General features: G+C 34.6%; 1 pseudogene; it reads right to left on the bottom strand.

Annotated features, from left to right (window-relative positions):
* Positions 1-3,650: 3,650 nt before the first annotated feature.
* LOC107099650 overlaps positions 3,651-5,897 on the bottom strand; it is a 3,668-nt pseudogene continuing 1,421 nt past the window's right edge.

The raw sequence follows: 5,897 nt of genomic DNA, 5'->3' as shown, positions 1-5,897 counted from the left end.
AGCCAAAAGTAAAATATTATAAAATTTGGAAAGTAGGCCTCTACTCTGATTATGGTGAAAGGCTATATTCTCTATGGTTGTGAGTGGAGGTTCAGACGTAGATTTCAGTGAGGCGAAGACAAAACTTCTAATCTGTAAATACTTAAAAAAATGCTTTTGGGGCAGACTATACTTATTTACCAGTTGTTCAAAAGTCATCAAAACTCCTTCACTATAAAGGTCCCCTATTTTATTTAAGCCTCAACAAATAAATAGTTAACACAAAAGAATCTGTCATCAGATGTCAAAGATCACACTGTTTATTTTTTATTCTGTAATATTTATTGAAGTTGATATAAATAACAACAAATGTCAGGTTATGTATCAAAGAATATATAATCAATTGAACCTCTTTATAGACTGATCAAATGTCCTATGCATCCATTCTAACCTGACTCACGTATATGTCACTAAAGTTCAGTAAGTTTACAGTTTCATTTTTTCATAGTTTTTTTTTTTTTTAAATCAAAAAAAGCAAATCAAATGACCTATTGTGCAGCAGCTGTATAATGAGCATGTAAGGACAGTTGACAGTTAATTGAATTAGGCTTTTAAATTTGAAAAATTATTTCACACTTACGGCCTCAACTTATTAATTCAAACTTAAATTATCTATCTAAAGTAGAAGGGTATTCATATTTTAAAACAATATATATTCAAAGAGTAGAACAAAACATTTATACAAATGATCTTTGATCAAAACAATTCCTACCAGATTATTCTTTTAGTATTTTATTTTGCCTTTAGAGAAAGAGATTAACCCAAATTGTTCAAACAGAACATTCGGGACCCAGTTACATTCTATGATCTAAACATGCGATATGAGTTTACTTGATGTTTTCTTTTTCAAGAAACAGGAATATAAGCAGGCTTTGCATCATATTTTTTATATTAATAACTTATTACTATGCGATAAGTCAAGATTATTTTTTGTGTAGTCTTCTACTGGCTGTTATCAGGTATATCTGATTGTGTACAATAGGATTTTGAGCAAAATTTTTACCATTAAATTATGCAAAAGGTGTCAGATGCAAAACATTTCAGAAACCCTATGTATCAAATACGAAACATTTGGCATTACAGGGTTAAAAGGAAGGCAATGTTACCTTTTAGGCTCAATAGGATGGAGGAAGTAACTATCTGATCTAGCTAGGGTTTTGGGTAAAATATACAAAGTTTGTTTGTGAAGAAGAAAAGAAAAACCAAGAAGCTGCACAGATAGGATATAAAATAAGTGGGATGCATTAATTTTGCTCTTTAATCACACCCACTAAGCTCCTAGGCATATCCTTTCTAATCCCCATAAAAAAGGACTTCTTAATAAGCAGTATCAGTACTACCTGACAAAATGAAGCTCTTGAAACCTGTTGCTGTCTTCTATTATATCAAGAAGAACTCAGCCTCCTCATAGCTTTAGATACCACTTTGGTTAACACCAATGTTCATACTACTGTATATGCTGTGAGCTATTTGAATCTCATCCCCCATTGAATTTGTTATAGGTTGAATGTTTACATACATTTGTGAACTGATTCAGTTATGGTCCAGAATCCCTGCAAACATCAACAAGGCCTAGTTGGGGGTCCTAAATAGGTAAGAACAGTAAAGTAGAGAAGCCACAGATGTTGATTAAAGTTGATGTAAACCTGGCTGTGTTATGAGTCTCAGTGCATCTCAGTGAGGTGCGGAGCCTTCGATTGCTGGAAACCTCCCTCTTTTAAAACAATGAAAAAGTTTAGAGAGCTGTACTTGATGAAATGTCTTTTTGTATACACTTGTGTGTACAAAATGACAAAATAAAATCTGTCTAAGTCTTTCTCAGATTTTATTATTTTTGATGCAATTTGTGTAGTGTAGGAGGCTATATTTTTTAGCAAAACATAAGACAAGGTTGTGCTCATAGGTTTGCATATATGAAAGAATTTGCTATTTATTTTATAGGCCATTTTTGGATGACTAAGAATAATACACATAATGTTCTTTTTTCTAATCATGTTTAGCAGTAGAGTAAAGCAATGTATTGGTAAACATCTTTGTTTGCTTTTTCTAAACCAGAAAGAAAACAAAAACAACCCAAATGGCCCCTATCAAAGGTTTGCATAACCTGGTGCTTTTGGTTTGATAACAAAAACTGACACAAATAGCTTCAAATTGCAACTAAAGGGAAACATTCTGGGAATTCTGGGAACATCAGTGTGAGGAAAACAAGCAGGAATGGAGCTCCAATCATGGAATTTATTAACAAAGAGCTTTCAGCTCAAAGTCAAACATATTTGAATTTATTTATAAAAAAAAAAAAAAAAACATGTGGAGCAATTAAACTATACTACTATGTTCATAAAAAAAAAATTATTAAAACAGTTCTAAATCATTAGCAATACATAACATAATGACTTTATGTTCAGGAACCAAGGTTTATCTTGAAGAGTTTGGAATGAGCTCAAATTAGCCTGGAAAGAGACTGGAAAGTGTCCAAAACGTTTCACAAATTCAGTGAAGTAAAATAAAGCATTATTTGATAAAATTATATTTTATTACTTGATTTTGCTAAATCATAAATTAATAAATTATTGATTTTTACTGTTCCGTGATTATTCTTTACAATTTGTAAATTGCAGGTTACCACTACTAGTTCTAGGAATTGGAAACATTTTTTGTACATTTAGTCTTTTTTTTTTTACTCCAAACATAAAAAAGGCATTGTTATCCATAAACCAACCCTGCTGGAAAAGTTAATTCCACACAATGGTACAAAAAAGAACCCGCTAGTGGGTTAAACTGGATGGACATCGTAGAGGAAATTCACAGCTCGGAAAGACACACTTTTATAATAAGTATGCAACAAGCAAAATATGGAGGTCTTTGAAAACAATGGACAATGTATATCAATGATTACTGACCATGTGTTCTTTGTAATTTGTTCTGTCTCATATTTTTTGTACCTTTTAAAAATAATCAAAAACAAGTGGGAAAAAAAGGAAAAAGAGAGCAAGTCACAAAAATAAAGGAAAAACTCAACAAAAGAAACATAACTAAACAAAATTAAGATCTGAATGTCTATTTTTCATGATACAAAGGCAAAGAAAATCATTGTTTCCATGCCAACACAATACCATATATATATCACTGAAGCCATAAAGAATGTTGACATTAATTTAACCAACTTAAAAGAAAATCTTTTTCAATTCAGTTTAAGACTGCTCCTCAACAAATTTGACATCAAGGCTGTCACAATGGAAATAGATCAGGTTCATAGAAATAATCAGTTTACAACATAATAGACAGATTCAGTCATATATACATACATTTCAATTAATTCTCACATCAGTGCAGGTAGGTTATGTTTAGGATAGTGCTGTGGCTTTTAGTACAACACTAAACCTAAAGCTTTGTTTATGTCTGACACATCTACGATCTATACAGAAATACCATGTTTTCATTTTATTTGCATCACGTGTTGCACTTTATTTCTTTAATACGTTTAGTTGAGATTATACATTTCATTAGTAAGCTCTTAGAGTTGTGAGGGAAAAAAAAGTTTCAAGGAAAAAATATAAAAGTACTCTAAATATGGAAACCAGTTACAATCTTTTAACTAGACAATCATGATTTCACTTGATGCTGAATGATTCTTTGAGACTTTTCTTTGCCTGCTCTTCTGTGATTTTCTTCCAACCATCAGGAATGTCAGCAGGCTCTGCATCATATGCTTCAGCAAATTCCTTGTTGTACTTGTTCATCACATATTTCCAATAATCTGATGCCTCATAACTTGAATCTGGAGTAATTTTCCAGTCTTGATAAATCTTCCTATATTCTTTGTAAGGATGCCATTCATTGTTTGTAGCACTACAGCGAAATCTGTTGCCACTGATGACAGAAGAAGAACAGATGTCAGTTGCAAGTTTTCTTGAATCTTCCCACTTATACCGACCCAAACCCTCTGGTCGATGCAGGGAAGCAAAGTGTTCACTGTGAGCTGCTCCTCCTGCATCACAGGATATTTTACAGAATGGACACTGTTTGCCACAACCAACCACTCTGTTGAAAAGCTCATCCTGTGGTTTTACACGGAGATGTGTGAGTTTTGTTTCAAAGGGAGTATCTTTAAACTTGTTCCTAAGAGTTTCTATCATGTCCTTCACACACACGTTGAGCCAGTAAGCAAACTGTTCCTGGTCAGCATTGTTGAGAACCATGAAGTTATCAAGAGCCTCCGGGGAAATTACTAATTTATCACTGAGTTCTTTGCTGACATTTTCAACAAATGTCCTCAGACTCTCAGCCTTCTCTTCTTTTGCGTTTTTAATTGCAGCATTTATATCGTTAATGCAGGACTGTAGATGTCTCTCCTCACACTCACACACTGAGAACTCAGAGGAGAATTTCTCCTTGATTTTATCAAGTATCCAACCTTTTACAAAAGCTTCATAAAAGCAAATATAGCTCTGAAAGTAGCTGAAATCACTTTTTTCAATCAAATCCAGTAAAATTGAATACTGGAAGGACATCCGTGTGCTGAACTCTTCTTTTGTCAGCATTTTATCAACAATATCAGAACCAAGAGAACGATAGACAAAGTTCTCCACAGCAGGTTTCAGGCACTGGTTGGTGAATTCTTCAGCTTTCTTCTGGCACTGATCTCGCTCATGGAACACATCTTTAAAATCTGTGCAGAACTTTTCCTTGTTTTTCTGCAGACATCTGTAAGGATCATTTTCGTGTATAAAATCTTCATGCATTCTTTGAAACTCTCTGGCAGCAGCTCCACAGATGTGCTGCTTCAGAGAAACCTCAAACTCAGTGTCCCTGTTTACATTATTGTTGTTCAGCTTCTCATCAATGAGGTAAAGGATCTCCTGGATGTAAGTATCATGGTAGTTTGTGTTATTTTGCAGTTTTCCCATTACAAGATTGGTACAAGCAGATATGATGCTATCTGCATTATTTTGTCTCTCCTTTACTAGATCTTTCCAGTTTATAAATCCATACCAAGCAACTTTCATATTTTCCCGCACTCCTTTAGGTTTGTATTGATAGGGCTTCAAACCACAATCTCTAAGGCTTCTTTTACTCAGCAGTTGACATGTGTGGCTTCCTTTCTGTGAAAGATTTGTTTGTAGCTGAAGGGACACACTGGTGAAGATATCTAAAGGCTGTTGTTCAAAGAAATGCAAGGTTTTAAGTTTTTCATTCCACATTGTATTAAAACTTTCATCAAGCTCTTTGTCTGTCATTTTAACATTTTTCTTTCGACATTTCCCAATTAAAGCACAAACTGCTTTTTCAATTTCCTTAGTTTGATTTTGCTTGATTTTATCCAGTTCATTCATTCCAACCTTGATGTCAACTACTGCTGTGAGCTGGTTGAACACTGATCTTTCAGTTTGTAGTCGAAGACTCTTAATGCTGTTTGAGAAGTCTTCCTTGTATCGTTCAACCAGGTAAACATGGCCTTCTGGCTGCTCAAAGTATTTTTTCAGGTTTTCAAGAGTCATTGACTCCCACTTGGTGAGCTCTGTGGCTGTCTCACATTTCAACTCAGTAATCAAGTTCTCCAGGTCAGATGAGTCAGATTGTTCAGCAGATGTACGGAAATTTGAAATTCTAGTTTCTGCATTGGTAACCCAGGTGTACATTTCTTTTTTGAACTCCCACTCCCATTTGTTGTACTCTGTGCAGAGCCTCATATATGCATTAGCTTAGGGTGACCAAACGTCCGTATTTCCCGGGACATATCCGTATTTAACACCCTATACCGGGCGTCCCGGGTTTTTTTTAGAAAGTGAGGAAATGTCCTGATTTCACTGCGCACGACGCTCCGTGTGACGTAATCCCTGAGCCGCGTCAGTGCGGGC

This window comes from Cyprinodon variegatus, unplaced genomic scaffold, assembly GCF_000732505.1.
Source record: "Cyprinodon variegatus isolate N-32 unplaced genomic scaffold, C_variegatus-1.0 Scaffold894, whole genome shotgun sequence".
Classification (NCBI taxonomy): domain Eukaryota; kingdom Metazoa; phylum Chordata; class Actinopteri; order Cyprinodontiformes; family Cyprinodontidae; genus Cyprinodon; species Cyprinodon variegatus.
Note: the sequence above shows the minus strand (reverse complement) of the source record. Positions and strands in the feature narration are given on the sequence as shown.